At 41.0% G+C, this 21,481-nt stretch overlaps 2 pseudogenes; one reads left to right on the top strand and one right to left on the bottom strand.

The window, feature by feature from the left end:
- Window positions 1-4,809: 4,809 nt before the first annotated feature.
- On the top strand, window positions 4,810-6,652 carry LOC116480830 (FLYWCH-type zinc finger-containing protein 1-like; annotated as a pseudogene).
- Window positions 6,653-13,013: 6,361 nt separating this feature from the next.
- Window positions 13,014-14,121, bottom strand: LOC116480328 (actin, cytoplasmic 1-like; annotated as a pseudogene).
- Window positions 14,122-21,481: the final 7,360 nt, after the last annotated feature.

The raw sequence follows: 21,481 nt of genomic DNA, 5'->3' as shown, positions 1-21,481 counted from the left end.
AGATTATTATTTATTGACATTATGATATGTTCCGGGGGTTTATTTTAATATTTAGTTTAACGAATAAGATAAAGTGGCTGTGATGAAGCATCTGCCTAAAAGGCAAATATAGTGATTACTCTTTACATATAACCTGAAATCCAGAACAATATAGCATCTGAGGATAAAATAATTTAAATTGTAAGTGCATAATGTTTGCATCCTGATGTATCTGAAACGTGTTTCATATTACCTTGGCTTTCAATTTCTCTAATTTTTCTATTTAATTAGAAGTTATTCATTTTGGGGGCAATGATGAAATTCCAATTTGAACTGTCTCATATCTTTTAATCAGAATTTTCCCAAAGCACAAAAGTGAAAATGTAGAAGTTGCTGTGTTTCATTAGTTTCATTCTTTTGAATGTTGCTACACTGAAAGCGCTGTGTGAAATTATTAGAAGACAAGTTTTCAAATGGTTGTAAAAGAAGATGCATATATGGGGACTCACTCAAAGGGCATTATTTAAAAAAGAAATTTCCAGCCACCCAGATCTCAGGGTAGCTATGTCCATTCAAGGATAGAGAATCCACCATCTGTATGATTATTTTTACGTCTGAACTTTTTTATACACCAGAGAGACTCAAAACTTTCAGGGTCATTTGCTCAGCATGTAGTGGAATGTCCTGCGCAATAGATTCCAATTAATATGGCCATGTTCAATGGCCCTTTACCACCAATGATATATAACTGCTTTCCACTTGGCTTTATATGGCACTTCTTTGTTACTGCTGCAACCAGGTCTATCGCCCCTTTGATAAAAATTTCAGTTACCCCAGGGAGAAGCTTTCAACTTTATTAAGTATTGAAGTCTGTGCATTTGTTCTTCTTTGGAAGAGCAGATCAAAAGCACGCTTTCTAAGTAAGTAATCTGATAAATTAGGATAGCATTTGCAGACTTGGGCAATATGTTTTTCCGTAATTGAAACCTGAGAACCTGTGTCAACTGACTATACTATTATAAACTTCTTAGCATTTAACAAGAGTTTCTTTTATTTTTTGAAAGTAAATAGAATTCCTTGATTCGATTTAACCAATTCTTTAGCATGCTGTTTCCTTTTTGTTGTAGTTAGGAAAACCTCAGTGTAGGTTTAGAGATAGAAAACTGACAATCAAGAAAAAAAAAAAGCAATTAGATGATCAAGTTGTGGTATAGACAAAAGCCCATGTTGTCATCTTATCTCTCGCATTAATTTACTGTAAAAACTTGAGCAAGCCACTTAATTTTTCTGGGCCACAGTTTCCTCATCTTTGAAAAGGGATGAGTGGCTAAATTATGTGTAAGACTTCTGCTGATTCTGAAATTCTCTGATTCTAAGTCTTAGGCAGAATGAGGCTAGACACAGAATACCTTATATTTGCATGCGGCCATTTTTACTTTGCATCTCCTGCCTGCTTCAATTCCAGGTTTGGTTTGGCAATGGAATAATATGGTGCTATTTTATCTTTGGGCAGGAATGAGATATATCTGGATAACTGGTTAAAACCAGAGTAGTAATACCTTCACAAAGGAGACTAGACAGTTGTATTTCTCCCACAGTCCCAAGCTACTAGAATGTTGAAAAGGCACCAGATTTATCTTGAGAAAATTGGCCCTTCTTCGCATACATTTACAATAAAAATACAAATAAATTCAGATTTCTGCATAGCTGATGGGACAAATTTTGCGTTCTGTGTTAGTCTGAATCTGAGAGTTACCTCTGTTATTAGCATTTTCAAAGATTTAGATTGCGACCTTTGAATTCCAATTCGTGGGATTTGAATACTTAAAAAGGATAACTTGGGCCGGGCATGGTGGCTCACTCTAATCCCAGCACTTTGGGAGGCCGAGGCAGGCGGATCTTAGGTCAGGAGTTCTTGACCAGCCTGGCCAACGTGGTGAAATCCCGTCTCTACTAAAAATATAAAAACGAGCCAGGTGTGGTGGCGGGCGCCTGTAATCCCAGCTACTAGGGGAGGCTGATGCAGGAGAATGGCTTGAACTTGGGAGGCAGAGGTTGCAGTGAGCCAAGATCGTGCCACTGTACTCCAGCCTGGGTGACAGAGTGACTCCATCTCAAACAAAAAAAGAAAGGATAACCTGAATCAAAATGTACATCATATGTTGCCAAAGACTAAATATAATTTCTTACAGTATTTTGTCAATGGATGCTTACAATATAAACACTCCACGTAGACATCCTCAAAGTGTTTTAGCATTAAAAAGTTGGAAACTATTTTGTAGACCAATTCTTTCTAAATTTTAAGTTCTGATGATTGGGGATCAAGTTGGGGCTATGTTCTTCAGGATCTTAAAAGCCTAAATATTAATAATACAGTTGTGATATTAGTAGAAACTTTTCCTGGGAGGTAGGGATTTAAGAGCCAAGTTTCTCATCTCAGATCCTCAGCAATTTATTTCTGATACTGGGCTATTCACTTGTTCTGTCTGTTACTGTTTTCTTATTTTTAACACTATATCAAACCTCTGTAAGAGGTTCGTTTCCTTTCCTGTCCTGTCCTGTCCTGTCCTGTCCTGTCCTGTCCTGTCCTGTCCTGTCTCGTTCTGTCGTCCAGACTGGAATGCAATGGAGCGATCTTGGCTCAGTGCAACCTCTGCCTCCCGGGTTCAAGCGATTCTCCTGCCTCAGCCTACTGAGTAGCTGGGATTACAGGCACCCGCCACCACGCCTGGCTAATTTTTGTATTTTTAGTAGAGACAGGGTTTCACCATGTTGGCCAGGCTGGTCTTGAACTCCTGACCTCGTGATCTGCCTGCCTCGGCCTCCCAAAGTGCTGGGATTATAGGCGAGAGCCACTGCGCCCACCCAAGAGCTAGTTTCTTAAAGGTTAATCACACTGTAGAACCTGAAACTATATAAATAAATTTTATGTATGTGGTTGTGTTTAAAATCCTCTTATTTGTTTTGAACTTAGAATGGGTTTTTTACTTATGCATGATTTTGTGACATCATTCAATGATAAAAATATTAGTTCACTGACTTATTCAGATTTTCTGAATCTTGACCCATTTCCTTATACAATATCAACAATTATTTTGTTAATATCACCACTAATCTCATCAGAAAAGCTTGTAAGTGTTGAAAAACTATCAAGGTCATGGCAGTAGATTCAAGATTTCTAAAATTTTAATTTTCTCTTGAAAGCTCACATTTTGATCATAGGCAATAAATACCATCTGTTGTTTTTCTTGAACAGGCTTACTTTGTCCATTAAAATTAAAGTCTGCCAAATAATCTGAAAATTCATCATTTGTCTGTCAGTCTTTTTTTTCAAGTAAAAATGATGTTTTATGAAAATGTATGCTGGTTCCATTTGTAACTCAGTTGCATGAGTTTCTTTTCCTAGAGACAACTATCATATTTCAATATGTGGTAAAAACGCTTCATATGCACTTCCCATTTTGTAATATGGAATATTAATAAGATGTATACTCAAGGGTGTAGATTTAATAAAGTTAATCATTTTTATTGCTTTATAAAGGATATGATTAAGTGAAACTGACATTTTATTTTTATTGTGAGTGCATGATGGTGAAGAATGTGATAACTGCCAGTGTAATTTGGTATCACAGCCTTGATTCTTTCTAAGGAGCCTACAGTTTTACCTACCATTGCCTTAGCAACACTGGCAATTATCAGCATAAAGAAGAAAAATCACATCTTAGTTTTAAAAACGATCATAAAAACAGCTTTGGCTTTGCAGACTTCTTGAAATTGTCTTGGAGATCTCAGGAGTATGTGAATTGCATTTTGAAAATCTCTGGACTAAGCCTGGCCAACATGGCATAACGCTGTCTCTACTGAAAATACAAAAATTAGCTGGGTGTGGTGGCAGGTGCCTGTAATCCCAGCTACTCAGGAGGCTGAGGCAGGAGCATTGCTTGAACCTGGGAGGCGGAGGTTGCAGTGAGCCAAGATTGTGCCACTAGACTCCAGCCTGGGAGTCCAGCCTGGGCACAGAGCAAGACTCTGTCAAAAAAAAAAAAAAAGAAGCTGACTAGGGTTCAATATTGTTACAGTGTTGAATTTCCCCTTCTGTTTCCAGAAAAATGGGCCAGCTTCTTACTGCTCCATTTCCCATGAAGTTAAAACATCAAAAGTAAGAAACTATTAACACTGAGGCCCACTCATTAAAAGCAGGGACCCGCTTCTTAATGACTAGATTGCCTAGTCTTGCTGACTGAGACAAAATTTAATAGCAGTAGGTGGGAACTTGAACTAATATAGTCAATACCTGGTAAGCAGTACATAGTTGCTTTCTTCTCACTATACTTGCCTCATTTTCCAAAGTGAAATAATAGTAAACAGACCTGTAAGAAATTTTTGGATGGGGCTCACTCCCGAGGGGCAGGTCGGGGATGGGGAGTAGGCGCCCGGGTCAGGGTGGCCTGGGCCTCGAGGTCGATGCCTGCTGCTGCAGCAGCAGAGGCTGAGGGACCCGCCGCAGCGCTGTTGCCCGAGAGGGAGGGCGCCGCTGCCGTAGTGAAACCAGCCCAGAGAAGTTACAGGATTTTCCCCTGGGTCTCCTGCCCAGCAAGCCAGCGCCATGACCAGGGTGGGGGATGACGGCGGCGGCTCTCACTCACTTGTGAAGGCTGGAACCCAGGGAACCTGCGGTGACCTAGGGATTCTCCAGATACCACCGCAGCCCCACCACGACCAGCCGAGGCAGCAACAGCAACAGCTCGGGCACATGAACAGAACCGCTGGACTCCAGGTTCCTTGCGGGGGCGCTGAGCGTGGCCTGAGGGACAGGTCATGGGTCCCAGAATGCCCCTGCCCAAGCTCAGTGAGGCAGAGGGCGAGAGTGGGAAGGCCGGGCAGGAGCCGTCCCCCGAGCCAGGCACGGACGCCATCCTGGCAGCCTCAGGAAGCCCGGGAAGTTCTCCAAACTGGTCCTGCTCACGGCCTCCAACCAAGATGAGGACGGGGTGGGCTTCAAGCCTCAGGAAGTGCACTGTGTCTTGTCCCTGGAGATGGCCGGCCCCGCCACCCTCGCCAGCACCTTGCAGATCCTGCTAGCTGAGGAGCAGGGAGGGGCGGTCCAGCCAGCCCCCCAGATGCCTGAACAGAAGAGCAGCAAGCTGGACACAGCCCCCCCATTCCCTGGAGTTCCTGAGGACACCATTTTGGGGTCGCCGCCTGGTGCTGTAGTCCTTCCTGTACAAGCAGGAGAAGGCTGTGGGGGACAAGGTGTACTGGAAGTGCCGCCAGCATGCTGAGCTGGGCTGCCGGGGCCAGGCCATCACCCGAGGTCTGCGGGCCACAGTGATGCGGGGCCGCTGCCAAGCGCCCGATGAACAAGACCTGGAGCCCTGGCGCCAGAGGGAGAAGCTGCCCAGCCTGGCCCGGCCAGAGGTCTTGGGACATCCCCGGGGTCCTGAGGGCCCTGGAGGCCGAGTGGAGGAGCCGCTGGAGGGGGTGGGCCTGTGGCAGTGCCCCAAGGAGCCGGAGCCAGGGCACACCCCTGGGATGGTGCTGAGCAAGCCGGCCCGGAGGAGGACGACGACGGACCCCGAAGCCTGTCGCTGCTGAGCCTGACGCCCAAGAAGTGCTCGATCCTGGGTCTGGGACAGGCCCGGCCCCTCGAGTTCCTGAGGATGTGCTATGGGGACAGCTTCCTGGTGCACGAGTCGTTCCTCTACAAGCGGGAGAAGGCCGTGGTGGAGACAGTGTATTGGACCTGCTGGGACCACGAGCTGCACAGCTGCCGGAGCCGGGCCATCTCCCAGAAACAGCGAGTGACCATGATGCGTGGCCACTGCCACCCGCCTGACGTGGAGGGCCTGGAGGCCCGGCGGCAGCAGGAGAAGGCCATGGAGATGCTTCAGGCTGTGCAGGACGGCCCTGGGAGCCGAGTGGACACTCTCCTCCAAGGCGTGAAGTCTTCTCTGCCTCAGGGGCCCCGGCCCCCTGACTCTTACCAGGCCCCGGCCCAGAAAGGGAGCAAAGGTCGAAGACCAGGAGCTGCCAACCCATCCCCAAGCCCTGGAAGGATTCCTGGACGAGGACCAGGATGTGGATGCAGACCCCGGAAGCCCTGAGTTCCTGCGGACCCCGCTGGAGGGCAGCTTCCTGGTGTACGAGTCCTTCCTCTACAGGCGGTGTATTGGACCTGCCGGGACCAGGCCCGCATGGGCTGCCGCAGCCGCGCCATCACTCAGGGCCGGCGGGTCATGGTCATGCGCAGGCACTGCCGCCCACTGGACCTGGGTGGCCTGGAGGCCCTCCGGCAGCGGGAGCACTTCTCCACCCTGGCGCAGTGGGACTGCCCAGAGCCCCTCCGGCCCCTGGAATTCTGAGGACTTCCCTGGGGGGCGGATTCCTGGTGCCCGAGTCCTTCCTCTACAGGAAGGAGAAGGCGGCCGGGGAGAAGGTGTACTGGATGTGCCGGGATCAGGCTTGGCTGGGCTGCCGCAGCCGCGCCATCACCCGGGGCCAGCGGGTTATGGTCATGCGCAGCCACTGCCCCCAGCCCAACCTAGAGGGCCTAGAGGCCTTGAGGCAGCGGGAGCGGCTCCCCAGCATGGCCCAGCAGGAGGACCCAGAAAAGATTCAAGTTCAACTGTGCTTCAAGACGTGTTCTCCTGAAAGCCAGCCGATTTATGGGTAATTGTGTTAGTTATCTAATGGTGTGTCACCAATTACAACAAAACGTAATGGGCTGAAAACAACAACAAAAAAAACAAAAAGAAATTTTTGGTACAGGGATAAGGCCAGGTTTGCATCTGGCCTGACGCCAAAGTCCATGTACTTGGCCACTACTTTATACTGATCTCTGGGCTGCTACCTAGCTCTGAAAGTCAGTGATTCTGGAAGACAAATATCTTCCTAAAGTGGCAAATAAGGCTGTTGGTGGGATTTGTGGTGGAACTGCAAGGATTTCAGCAAATACAACATATAGTTTTTAACCATATGGAGTGTATACTGTGGCCTGGTAGTTAAAAGAGCAGGCTTTGAACATAAGCTGTTCAAAGCCCAAAACTATCATTTACCAGCTTTGTGGTTTGGGGGAAGTTGCTTAACCTCTTTTGCTTCAGAGTACTCATTTGTAAGATGAAATGATGAGGGATAATGATAATAATGCTACGTATCGAGGCTTCAATTAGTAATGGTTTGGTAGGTAATAGAGCACATGGTAAGCATTGGTAAATCTCAGCTTTTATAATCATCTGCTGTGCTGAACACATGATAGCCATGCAGTACAAATTGGCTATTATTATTTAACACACTTCCTCCTTCTCATTACTGGTGCAAACACAAGCGTCATTTGTTATTCATTTATTTGTTCCTTTGTTCTACAGTGATCTACTGAACCTAGTATATAACAGTCACTGTGCCAGGCGATGACCCTGATCTAGTCCTATAGTTGGCAGCTCCAACATAGCTATTATTTCCATTTTACTCTAGTTACTAGGGAAGAAAAGTAGTATATTGGTTTTTCATAGGTTTCCTCAGATCATGCAGTTCGTGTCGAGCATCCCGCCATTTTCCTCTATTCATTTATTTCCGATTAAAGACAGGTGCTAATAATTGCATCTAAATCAAACAAACATAGATAGGAAAGTAAGTGTCTCCCATTTTCTAATATTGTCATAAAGATTGTAAAAATTCAAGCCAAAAAAACACTTCATATGGTATATATAATTTTTTTAATAAAAGTTAAAACATGAGCTAATATTACATTGATAATTACAAATATATCCTTTGAGAGGAATATCTCTAATCCATTTTTCACTATGTGTGATGCACTTGGTGCTTGAAGATTTTTTAAGAACTGCATATATGCAGATGAAAATGAAGTTCTTTACTATTATCCTTAGCACAAATAAATTTCTTGAGAATGTAAAGATTCCCTGTGAGAACCCAAGAACATAAATGCTAAAAATTTATTCACTAAAACCGAAAGTAAGATTTGAAAATTTAAAGAAGATAATCTTTGAGTGGTATGAAAAGCTAGTCATTTTCCTTTATTAGCTCTTAAGCTTCATTCTTCCTGAAAATTTAAATTCTTCCTAATCTTAGCAAATACTACAACATGTAAAAATCATGCAGGTGTACACCAAATGTGTCTTTAAAATTTTATGTCCTATAGATTTGAAAATTAAATCGTATTTTAAATGTATTAAGAGAAATGCCCATATAAAAGAATGCTAGGATGAATCATTTCAGTAAGGAATTCTATTGTTAGCCACAGGAAAATTCTCTCTAAATTGTATTTTGAGTGTCTGGATTTGTGTATTTCATGTATTTTAAGGCAAGATATGTTTATAGTAGAAGCTATTACAAAAGCATTTATTTCTATTTATCAAGTTAGAATCATACCATAAGACATTCTAGTAAAGTATCCTGAAGGAAAAAAACAAACAAAAAACAAACAAACAAAAAAACTATGAGTCATGAGCTAAGTTTGCTACCAGTCATAGAATTAATTTTAGTATGCATTTTCCTTGACCTCACACCATTCAATACCATTGGTCACTCCCTCTTTCTTGAATGTGCTCTTCTTTTGGCTTATGTTGACATGTGTTTAAACTGTTTCTCTCTTACCTCTTTGGCTGCTGCTTCTTCAGAGCTCTTTTCTGTCTTCTCCTTTTCTACCATTAGCTATCTCTACCTCTAGATATTAGAGCTATTTAGGTAACAGTCCTGGGCTGTTCTGTTTTTACACAGCTAGACTTCATGGATCCAAATCCTGGTTACAGGGCTTGAACTCACTACAGGCAAGCCTTAAACTCTGTGTGTCTCAGCTTCCTAAAATATAAAAGAGAATAATAATAGTCCCTACTTCATGGGGTTATTGTGAGGATTAAGTAAATACATTTAAAGAATTTAGGCTGGGTGCAATAGCTAACGCCTATAATCCCAGCACTTTGGGAGGCCTAGATGAGTGGATCACTTGAGGTCAGTAGTTCAAGACCAGCCTGGTCAACATGGCGAAACCTGTCTCTACTAAAAATATACAAAAATTAGCTGGGTGTGTGGTGCACGCCTGTAATCTCAGCTACTTGGGAGGCTGAGGCAGGAGAGAATCACTTGAACCTGGGATGCGGAGGTTGCAGTGAGCTGAGATCACGCCACTGCACTCCACCCTGGGCGACAGAACGAGACTCCATTTCAAAAAAAAAAAAGGACTTTAGAACACTGCATTTGGGTTGTTTGTTTGTATTTTGAGATGGAGTCTCACTGTGTCGCCCAGGCTGGAGTGCAGTGGCTTGACCTTGGCTTACTACAATCTCTGCCTCCTGGGTTCAAGCGATTCTCCTGCCTCAGCCCCTTAAGTAGCTGGGATTACAGGTGCCTGCCACCATGCCTGGCTAATTTTTGTATTTTTAGTGGAGACAGGGTTTCACCATGTTGGCCAGGCTGGTCTTGAACTTCTGACCTCAAATGATCCACCCACCCAGGCCTCCCAGAGTGCTGGGATTACAGGTGTGAGCCACTGCGCCCGGCTGGTATTTTTAATTGTTTTTATTCTGTAGCATATTCGTTCTCTTGTAATGCATCAATTCCCATCCACATGCTGACAAATCCTAAATTTATATCTCTAGTCCAGGTCTCTCTGCTGAGGCTCAGACTGTACATATCTGACTACTAGTATCTTCACTTGGATGTCTTTCAGATACATCAAATTATGTTCAGAACTGAAAGTTAAATTTTTAATCTTCCTCTTTCTAGATCTCTTCCCCACCTGCAAATTGGTCCTTCTCAAAAGATTACAGAGTTAGTAAATGGCATCTCTATCCCCACAGTTCAAACAGAAACAGGACAGGCATTTAAACTTTTAAAAAAAATTTTTTAATATAAAGAATTTATAATATATATAAAAATAGAGAGAATGCCTAGCTTCAACAATTAGCATGGCTAATCTTGTTTCATTTATGTTGCCACCCACTCCACCATGCCCCAAACTAGATTATTTGGAAGTGAATTCTAAACACCATACTATTTTATGCATATTTATTTGTGCATGTATCTCTAAAACAATAAAGGCTCTTAAAATATTTATGAAATTATTATAAATTGCCACATAATTTTTTCTTTTCTTCACTGTCAGTTTAAATCAGAATCTACACAAAGTCTGTAAATGGCAAATGTTGATATATGTCTTAAAATTCTTTAATCATTCTCGTTCTTATTCCCCTTATTCCAAATATATTTGTTGAAGAAACATTTGCCTTGTAGTTTTCTTTTGTCCCCCTAATTTCCTGTAAATTGGTAGTTTGAGCTGAAGGCTTAACTTGGTTTTGTTCAGGTTTGCTTTTTAATAGGAATAGTTTATGGGAAGTGTTGGGTACTTTCATCAGGAAGCACAGAAAGTCAGATTGTCTCTCCTTTTGTGATGTGAACAACTGTTGATGGTCATTGTTTAGAATAGATCCATTATATCATTAGTGGTTACAAAATGTTAATATTCCATTTTTTAATCAGTGTTTCATTTATTGGTTGAAATTCTTCTATAAAGATAAACTTCCCCTTACAACTTTTGGTTATCCAGCAGTACATTTCATATAGGAAAGACAAAATATTCTTTTCCTTTATTCATCAGCTTTCAGTGTGATTAGTTCATTCTGTATCATCTTCCATGAGTGATCAATGAACTTTTTTTTTTTTTTTTTTTTGAGATGGAGTCTTGCTCTGTTGCCCAGGTTGGAGTGCAGTGGTGTGATCTCGGCTCACTGCACTCTCTACCTCCCGGGTTCAAGCAATTCTCCCACCTCAATCCCCTGAGTAGTTGGGACTACAGGCGCACACCACCACACCTGGCTAATTTTTTGTATTTTTAAAGTAGAGACAGGGTTTCACCATGTTGGCCAGGCTGGTCTGGAACTCCTGGTTCAAGTGATCTGCCCTCCTCAGCCTCCCAAAGTGCTGGTATTACAAGAGGCTTCTTCAGTTTGGCTCCTGAGTCCTTTTAACAAATTTCAATTGTACTTAATATCTTAATTTTTTCAATATTATAAATATATCAAGATTATCATAGACATCTCCTGCTCTAGTAGAGAAATCATCCATTTCTCTAAGGTATTTAGTATTGGGAAATGATATTTAGAGACCATGGTCTGGGTTTTAGGAGTGCTCATTGTTGCTTCATTGGTCATTGATTCTACACTTGTCCAGTGAACATAGCTAAGGAATACATAATTTTTGTTTGTTTGTTTGTTTGTTTTGAGACGGAGTCTCGCTCTGTCACCCAGGCTGGAGTAGTGCAGTGGCATGATCTTGGCTCACTGCAAGCTCTGCCTCCTGGGTTCATGCCATTCTCCTGCCTCAGCCTCCAGAGTAGCTGGGACTACAGGTGCCCGCCACCATGCCAGGCTAATTTTTTGTATTTTTAGTAGAGACAGGGTTTCACCGTGTTAGCCAAAATGGTCTTGATCTCCTGACCTCGTGATCCGCCTGCCTCAGCCTCCCAAAGTGCTGGGATTACAGGCTGAGCCACTACACCCAGCTGGATTACATACATTTTTTAAAAGAGAAAATCTGATTTCATAATATTTTAATTTAGTTTAATTGTTATTTAAATTTTTTTCCTACCAATTTTCATTTTAGGTTAAGAGGGTACATATGCAGGTTTGTTATATGGATAAATTGCATGTCATCAGGGTTTTGTGTACAGATTATTTCATCATCCAGGTAATAAGTATAGTACTCAATAGGTAGTTTTTCCGTTCTCACCCCCCTCCCACCCTCCACCTTCAAGGAGGCCCTGGTGTCTATTGTTTACTTTTTTGTGTCCATATGTACTCAGTGGTTAGCTCCCACTTATAAGTAAGAACATAATGATATTTGGATTTTCTATTTCTGCATTGCTTCAATTAGGATAATGGCCTCATGCTCCGTCCGTGTTCCTATAAAGAACGACTTCATTCTTTTTTTATAGCTGTGTAGTATTTCATGGTATATACGTACCACATTTCTTCACCAGTTCACTGTTGATGGGCATCTAGGTTGATTTTATGTCTTTGCTATTGTGACTATCGCTTCGATAAACATACGTGCCTGCCTTTTGATAGAATGATTTACATTCCCTTGGGTCTCTATCCAGTAATGGGATTGCTGGGACAAATGGTAATTCTGTTTTATGTTCTTTGAGAAATCTCCAAACTGCTTTCCACAGTGGTTGAACTTGTTCACATTCCCATCAGTGGTATATGTGTTCCCTTTTCTCCACAACTTTGCCAGCATCTGTTGTTCTTGACTTCTTAATAATAGCCATTCTGACTGGTGTGAGATGGTATCTTATTGTGTTTTTTTTTTCATTTCTCTAGTGATTAGTGATGTTGAACATTTTTTTCATATGCCTATTATTGACATTGTGTATGTCTTCTTTTGAGAAATGTCTGTTCATATCCTTTGTCCATTTTTTTAATGGGACCCTTTTTTGTAAGGTATGTACTTTTATTGCACTGGTCTCAAGTTAGTGTACAGGGAAGCCCAGGCTGCCTCCACCCTCCACCAACTCCCAGGGAGACCAAAAGCCTTCAAACAGCTCAAGTTGGGAGACAGAAAAGGGGGGTCACAATGCCAATCATTCAAAATAAAACAAAATTTAAAAAGTACTAGGGCAAAGATTTAAGAAATTATGCATTACATAATACACATGAAAGCAATGCTGTCACCTCCCTGGACTTGGGAGAGGATTGAGCCATTCTCCCTAGAGAGAGAAGTGTGGTGGCTTTTTGGAGGGCAAGGGACTTCCTGTAACAAGGCATCTCATGATATTTGGAATGACTACTAAAAAAATAACAATATACAATCAAAGTCCTCGGCCACACTGTAGAACTTTGAGCGATGCTGGCTCCAACCCATTGCTGACACTGTCATGGTCCAGTTTTTAAATCCTGAGTCAAGCCGAAAACAAAAAACAAAAAACAAATTAAGGCATGCCAATGTCATCTCGTTTTCTGTGCCAGTTTGGTTTTTGTCAAGAAAGAGTGTAACAAAACTAAGGAAACTAAGCGACAGTCCTCCTAGAGGCATCTGTGGTGGACAATGGATGGGAGGGACTCGTGGTACTCCTGCTTGCTGATCCACATCTGCTGGAAGCCTGGCAGCCAGGCCAGGATGGAGCCACTGGAGCCACTGGACCCACACAGAGTATTTGCGCTCAGGAGGAGCAATGATCTTTATCTGCATTGTGCTGGGAGCCAGGGTGGTGATCTCCTTCTGCATCCTGTGGGGGATGCCAGGGTACACAGTGGTGCCGCTGGACAGTACTGCATTGGCGTACAAGTCTTTGCAAATGTCCACGTCACACTTCATGATGGAGTTGAAGGTAGTTTCGTGGATGCCACAAGATTTCATGCCCAGGAAAGAAGGCTGGAAGAGAGCCTTGAGGCAGAGGACCCACTCGTTGTTGATGGTGCTGAGCTGGCCTTCAGGCAGCTCACAGCTCTTCTCCAGGGAGGAGCTGGAGGCCACAGTGACCATCTCTCACTGGAAGTCCAGGGTGAGGTAGTACAACTTTGCCTTGGCATCTCACGCTGTCTTCAGCGGTGGTGGTGAAGCTGTAGCCGCACTCCCTGGGGCTCTTCATGAGGTAGCCGGGACCAGATGAAGGATGGCACCAGGGAGGGCGTGCCCCTTGTAGATGGGCACAGTGTGGGTGACCCCACCAGAGTCCATCACGATGCCAGTGGTACAGCCAGAGGCTTACAGGGAAAGCATGGCCTGAATGGCCACGTACATGGCTGGGGTGTAGAAGGTCTCAAACATGATCTGGGTCATCTTACGGTTGGCTTTGGGGTTTAGGGGGACCCCAGTCAGCAGCACAGGATGCTCCTGAGGAGCAACATGCAGCTCGTTGAAGAAGGTGTGGTGCCAGATCTTCTCTATTGGTGACAATGCCATGCTCGATGGGGTATTTCAAGGTCAGGATGCTTCTCTTGCTCTGGGCCTCATTGCCCACATAAGACTTCTTCTGACCCACACCCATCATCACGCCCTGGTGCCATGGGTGCCTCATGATGGAGGGGCATCGTCACCTGCTAAGCTGGCCTTGCACATGTGAGAGCCATTGTCCATGATGAGTGTGGTGATATCATTATCCATGGTGAGCTGGCAGTGGGTGTGGACCTGCGGCAGAGCAGCGAGGGCAAGACTGTGCTTATGGGGGAGATGCGGTTTCAGAGGTTAATGCAATCGTTCTTGGCTTGTTGATTTTTCTAAGTTCCTTATAGATTCTGAATATTAGACCTTTGTCAGAGGCATAGTTTGCAAATATTCTCTCCTATAAGTTGTTTGTTTACTTTATTGATAGTTTTATTTGCTGTGCAGAAGCTCTTTAGGTCCCATTTGTCAATTTTTGTTTTTGTTGCAATTGCTTTTGGAGTCTTCATCATGAAATCTTTGCTAGGGTCTGTGACCAGAATGGTATTTCCTACATTTCTCCTAGAGTTTTTATAGCTTTAGGTTTTACATTTAATTCTTTAATCCATCTTCAGTTGATTTTTGTATATGGTGAAAGGAAGGCCAGGTGTGGTGGCTGAGGCAGGGCACAGTGGCTCACGCCTGTAATCCCAGCACTTTGGGAGGCTGAGGTGGGGAGATCATGAGGTCAGGAGATCGAGACCATCCTGGCTAACATGGTGAAACCCCATCTCTACTAAAAATACAAAAACAAAAAAATTAGCTGGGTGTGGTGGTGGGCACCTGTAGTCCCAGCTACTCAGGAGGCTGAGGCGGGAGAATGGCGTGAACCAGGGAGGAGGAGCTTGCAGTGAGCTGAGATTGTGCCACTGCACTCTAGCCTAGCCTTGGCAACAGAGTGAGACTCTGTCTCATAAAAAAAAAAAAAAAAAAGGAAATTTCATTCTTCTGCATATGGCTAGCCAGTTATTCCAGCACCATTGTCATCTTTGTTGCAGATCAGTTAGTTGCAGTGTATGACTTTATTTCTAGGTTCTGTAACCTCTTCTATTGGTCTGTGTCTCTGTTTTTGTACCTGTGTCATGCTGTTTTGGTTACTGCAGCTTTGTCATATAGTTTGAAGTCAAGTAGTATGATGCCTCCAGCTTTAATGTTTTTGCATAGAATTGCCTTGGCTATTTAAGTTCTTTTTTGATTCCATATGAATTTTAGAATAGTTTTTTCTAATTCTGTGAAATATGTCATTGGTAATTTGATAGGAATAGCATTGAGTCTATACATTGCTTTGGGCGATATGGCCATTTTAACAATATTGATTCTTTCTACCCACGAGCCTGGAATGTTTTTCCATTTGTTTGTGTCATCTCCGATTTCTTTCAGCAGTGTTTTATAATTCTCATTGTTGAGATCTTTCACCTTCCTGGTTAGCTGTATTCCTAGGTATTTTACTCTTTTTGTAGTATTGTGAATGGGATTGCTTCCTTGATTTGGCTCTCAGCTTGGATGTTATTGGTGTATAGAAATCATGATATTTTAATTTTAAATTTAAGATTACAATAGTTTTACTTGACTTCTTTGATTTTAAATTTATATTCTGTCTACTATTATAAAAAAGTTGATTCCTAAATGTGTAAATATAGTTACTTATTTTCTTTATCCTTTATCTATTTTTCTTTATCCTAGATTGTATTATAATAGTTTCAGAAAATCATAACCGATGTTGTCACTAACAATATGATTGCTGAAAATTATTCAAGATCTTTTTTAAAAAACATTTTATTTATTTATTTTGAGCTTCAGGGTATATCCAAATAGACAAATGAAATTATTGTGTTTTCAATTTGTTTGAAATACTTCTTCTATATATAATTATGCCATCCACTCATTGCTTAGATTGGTTTCATTTTGCTTAGATTTTTAGGGATTTAAAAAATTTAACTTTAATTTAAATTTTAATTATGTAAAATGGTTACAGGACTTAAAGAAATGTACCAAACAAGATCCATTGGAAAAAGTCCATCATTTATTTCTGTCTTCCTTATAGTTTCTTTCCTCTCCCTGTAAGTAGCCATTTAAAAACCTTTTTGCTTTAGCCTTACATTAAAAAAAGTGAAAACATATGTCTTTGTATCCTCCCTCCTTTCATATTCTTCCTTTATATCTCTCCTTTCTACCAATAAATGGTAACATATTATACACACTTTTCTTCAGCTTACTTTTTTCACTTTCCTAGAGATCAGTTTTATATAAAGTATATAAAATAGCTCTGTTTCCCTTTATAGTTACATATTTCTCAATTGAGTGGGTATATCATGGTTTAATCAACCATGGTGGATTGGTGGATATTTGCATTATTTGCAGTTGTATGCTGGTAAACATTCAACAACTAGATCTCTATAGGGAAAAAAGTCCTGATTTGGAGTTTGCAAATTTCTGTAGTGTCAATACTCCTGCCATGGCTGATTTTAAGCTACTAACATAATGTCACTGAATGTGAAGTGGGGAAGTGATGTACAATAGCACATCAATATATAGTATTCCCAGCATTTGGATACAGTACATGTAAATAATCTCAAGAGCATAGTTTTGTTTTGTTTTTGTTTTTTGTTTTTTAAATTTTGAGACAGGGTCATGCTCTGTTCCCTAGGCTGGATGGTAGTGATATAATCATGGCTTGCTGCAGCCTAGACTTCCCCGGCCCAAACGATCCTCCCACCTCAGCCCCCCAAGGAGCCGGGACCACAGGTGTGTGCCACCATGTCTGGCCAGTTTTGTTTATTTTTTTGTAGAGACAAAGTCTCACTATGTTACCTGGGCTAGTTTTGAACTCCTGGGCCCAAGTAACCCTCCCATCTAGGCCTCCCCAAATGCTGAGATTACAGGCATGAGCCACTATGCATGGCTTACCTTTGTTTTTAATATAATTTATTTAATTGTAAGCCTATATAATATCATTTCAGCAGTGGCTATGTTTAAAAACTAGCTTGCAAAATTCTTGGAAATATAACAATCAATTTTTGCAAGTGGATACAAGCAAGTTCTAGTATATTCATTGGTTGCTATTACAAATTTTTCTGTGGTGAATAGCATTGTACATGTGTCAATTTTGTATATTTGCTAGTGTAATTTTGGAACAGATTTTTAGAAGTGAGGTTGTTGAGTCAAAGGATACATGTTTGTGTTGCTCAGTTGTCTTTGAAAGAGGCTATACCATTTGGTATTTCTACCAGCATTAAATGAGAGTGTTTCTTTGCCTGAGTCTCATCAACAGAGAATGTTGTCAAGATTTTGGATTTTTTTTTTCAAAAATAAAGGTGAAAAATGTATCTCACTGTAGATCTCATTTGCATTTATCTTATTATGGGTGAGGTTGACCATCTTTTTGTATCTGTTAGTCATTACTGACAGTTCCTTCCTTCCTTATTCTTCGTATCTAACCAATTACCAAGTATGTTTTTCTTTCACAGTGTTCATTGCAACTGTACCAGATAAAACTGCAATCTCTTTATCTGGATTAATTTTTGAGCTTCCTGTCTTGTCTTCCTGCATACATTTTGCCTTCTCTAATTAATTCTCTACAAATCAGCCAGAGGAATCTTTCCAAGAAAAATGGAATTGTATAACTCATCTTCTCCTGATACTTCAGTGGCTTCCCACTATACTTTAGAAACCAAATTGCTTAGTCATACCTATAAGACATTGGAGACAACTTTATCACAAAAGCACACATAGTTATAAAAAAGGCTGAAATTATAGTATGAAAATGAAAGAAGAAAAGATTTTTTTCTTATATTAGCACAAATTAAATATGTAAGTAATTAGATAGTGATTAAGTAAGGTTGGAGTTTATTTGAGAAGCTATCTTAGAGCAGGTGATGAAAATAATCAGGGAAAGAAAGTAGAAGAAGAATGTGTACAGGCTGGGTGTGGTGGCTCATGCCTGTAATCCCAGCACTTTGGGAGGCTGAGGTGTGAGGATTGCTTGAGGCCAGGAGTTCAAGACTACCCTGTCCAACATAGCAAGACCCCCTCTCTATTAAAAAAAAAAAAAAAAGAAGAATGTATGCAAAGGCCATTAGGCAAAAATTAGCAAGAATTTCCTGGTAGTTGGAGGCAAATGGCAGAGGTAAGTAGAGAAGTAACAGCTAAGTAGAGTCTCTGAGAAGTTGAGAAAGACCTAAGCTATTTCCAGTTTTTGAGACTTCTGACATATTAAAATAGAAATAAATTCCAAAGCAGGCCTGCAAAATTTATGGTACATTTCAAATACATCTATCTGATATTTGAAACACTAGAAAGTATAATGCAATATAATGCTAGCATTCACAAGATGATTACAGGATTTACAAAAAGATTTTAATTCATAATACACAACAGATGATGTTGAATTTTGTGTCTCCTGGGTCTCTCCCACCCCTGTGTTAGGGTTCTCCAGAGAAATGGAACCAGTGGGGGTGGGGAGAGAGAGAGAGAGAGAAATTTATTTATTTATTTAGAGATGGAGTTTCACTCTTGTTGCCCAGGATGGTGTGCAGTGGTGCAATCTCAGCTCACTGCAACCTCTGCCTCCCGTTTCAAGCCATTCTCCTGCCTCAGTCTCCCAAGTAGCTGGGATTACATGCCTGGCTAATTTTTTATATTTAGTAGAGACTGGGTTTCACCATGTTAGTCAGGCTGGTCTCAAATTCCTGACTTCAGGTGATCCACCCACCTCAGCCTCCCAAAGTGCTGGGATTACACGTGTGCGCCACCACAGCAGGCCTGAGAGAAATTTATTATTAGGAATTGGCTCATGCAGTTATGGAGGCTGGCAAGTACAAATTTGCAGTGTGGGGCCAACAGGCTGGAGACCCAGGAGAGCTGATGGTGCAAATGAAGTATGAAGACAGTTTGCTGATGAATTCCCTTTTGCTAGGGAAGGCTAGTCTTACCGTTCTATTCAGACCTTCAACTAATTTGGTGAGGCCAACCCTCATAATGGAGGGCAATAAGATTTACACAAAATTTACTGATTTAGATGTTAATCTCATCCAAAACACCCTTCAAGATATACACAACATTAGCCTTCAGATACCCAGAGAGATATGTTGAAGTCCTAAGCCTCAATATCTCAGAATGTAAAGCAACGTTGCTGACACTTCAATTTTAGACTTCTAACCTCCCAAACTGTGAAACGATAAGTTTGTATGGCTTAAGCCATGCAGTCTGTGGTACTTTGTGACAGCAGTGCCAGGAAACAAATACAGACTGTATGTATGACCTCAGTTGGAGATAACATCAAAAATCTAAATTTGAAGCCCTTCATTATAAAGTTGACAATTAGATTAAATGTCTTTAAGTCAATTCTAATTCACGATAAGTTTGTTTTCTAAAACCCATCAGGAACAGTTTAATGATAACCATTTCAGCACAGTATCAGAGGAAAGACTAAGTTTTGGAAAAGAGTTTAATAGTTCACCAAACTGGCCTATGTTCACCACTTCAGTCCAACCATCAGTAGATTCTCGGAACTGCACATGTTAAGGCTCATATCTCACAAAGCAAGTGTGACCATTTATGGGAGTGGCTGGTATAAGGTAGCTTTGCTCCACACTAGTGAACAGGCCCCCAACCAGCACTACAGTGATTGTTGGGTTCAAGAGACCCATCAAATAGTTGAAACAAAGTTTTGGGAAGAAAGATTCTGCTTGATTTAACAAATTAAATATTCCCCTTAAAATGAAAAGAAGTCATTCTGCTAACAGTATAGTCCTAGTACTTTCTTCAGACCTAGATTCCCATGGTTGGTTTAAGTTGTAAAATTCTGTGTCTTTTCTTCTGTTTCTTGGCTGAAGACATTGTGGCATAGCAGATGTGCTTACCAGAGAGCCTGACACCAAGTTGGTGCTCACTAGATTTGTTGAGAAAACAGTCCACAAGTCTTGGGGTCAGACTAGTCTCCAATTCTAGCTCTGCCACTTTCTAGCTGATTGACCCAGAGTCAGCCATGGAATCTCTCTGACCTCAAATTTCTTCTTCAGTAAAACCATAGAGAAAATCTCACAACTTTCTCTCCTGTTATTTTCCACAATACATTTGAAGAAATTTATCTTACTTTGGGAACTAGATAAAAATGGACGTGATTTTTTTAAAAAGTAATAATTATTGCTTTGTTTGCTTCACAGAATTCGTATGAAGATTGAAGTGATAGTAAATATAATAGCACTTGACAAAACATAAAGTAATATATAGATGTAATAGATTATTATCTTGCTAATAACATCACCATTCTCAAATTTCTGATTCAATATTGTCAATGCATATGCTCTTTTGCAAACTTTAGATAAGAAAATTAATACTAATTGTAGTTTGTACAAGTATATGCATGTGTATATTTCTGTATGTTTAAGATTATTAATTTGTTTATTTAAAAATATAACTTATATGCAGTATAAACAAATAAAGCTCCTTTCTGGCATAGTATTACAGGTCCACAAACTGGTACACTGTATCTATAATTTCTACGTCCAAAAATATCCTAAAAACAAAAGTTTTTTTGTAAATAATTTGTAGAAAAATTGGACTTGAACTGATTATTTATAGTCTATTTCAATTAATGTGACTCTTCATACATTTTATTGCAGAAGAAGTACATGAATCTTCCCTCTTATAAAAAGCTTAAGAAAGCCAGACCAACAAAGATGGAGTAATTAAAGAATAGTACAAATGAGATGTTCAAGCTGCATATATTCAAGAGCTGAAGAGTATGGTGCAAATAATAAGTCTTGTGTATTGTCAAAAAGGGAATAAAATAATTGTAGACTCTAGATCTACCTTCCAGAAAAGCAAAAACAATTTTATTGAATGATTCTTGGGTATATTCATTTAACATAATCTCTTTAAACAGAAAAAGTAGAGTTTCTGAAATAAACCCTAATTTTTCTTGAACAAAGAAAAGTAGCCCGGGTTCTTCAGAACTTTTCTTTCATCAGAGTTGAACCATAGAATAATAAAGGCTGTGTGTCCTGGATGCTTACAATACCTTATCACTCCATGAATTGGCCCCAAGAAGTGTAGGATCATTGTAAATCTTAAGAAATAGATAATTCGATTTCCAGGAGTTGGATTGAACTTAGAATAAGACTCATATAGGGTTCTTGACCTCAATATTTGCTCAGCTATCTTCCAAGGCCCTGGCTTGTTCCATCTCATTTTTACAAGGCGAAGCCTTTCCAGCCCTTGGTTTCTACCCTGTCTGGTCAGTTTCACAGCAAGGTCAGAGTGCCCTGCATTAATTCTGGAAGCACAGTCCTTGCTGCCAATCTCCTCCATAATGTTTTGCTTTTCTCTCTCTCTCTCTCTGTCTCTCTGTCTCTCTCTCTCAGCTGTATTTAAGCCTTAGACTACAGATATAAGCTCTTGGGTACTTATTTAAAAATCTAAAATACCTTGAATTTTCAATTCATCTGTCCTCCTTCACAAGGTCTGTTTACAATGTGCAATTTATAAAATGAAATATTTTTTTCAACAAATATTATATAACTACCAGAAGATATGATCAAAAGCATTTCCACTGAGCAAATGATTATTG

Source organism: Hylobates moloch, unplaced genomic scaffold (assembly GCF_009828535.3).
Source record: "Hylobates moloch isolate HMO894 unplaced genomic scaffold, HMol_V3 SCAFFOLD_13, whole genome shotgun sequence".
Taxonomy (NCBI): domain Eukaryota; kingdom Metazoa; phylum Chordata; class Mammalia; order Primates; family Hylobatidae; genus Hylobates; species Hylobates moloch.
Note: the sequence above shows the minus strand (reverse complement) of the source record. Positions and strands in the feature narration are given on the sequence as shown.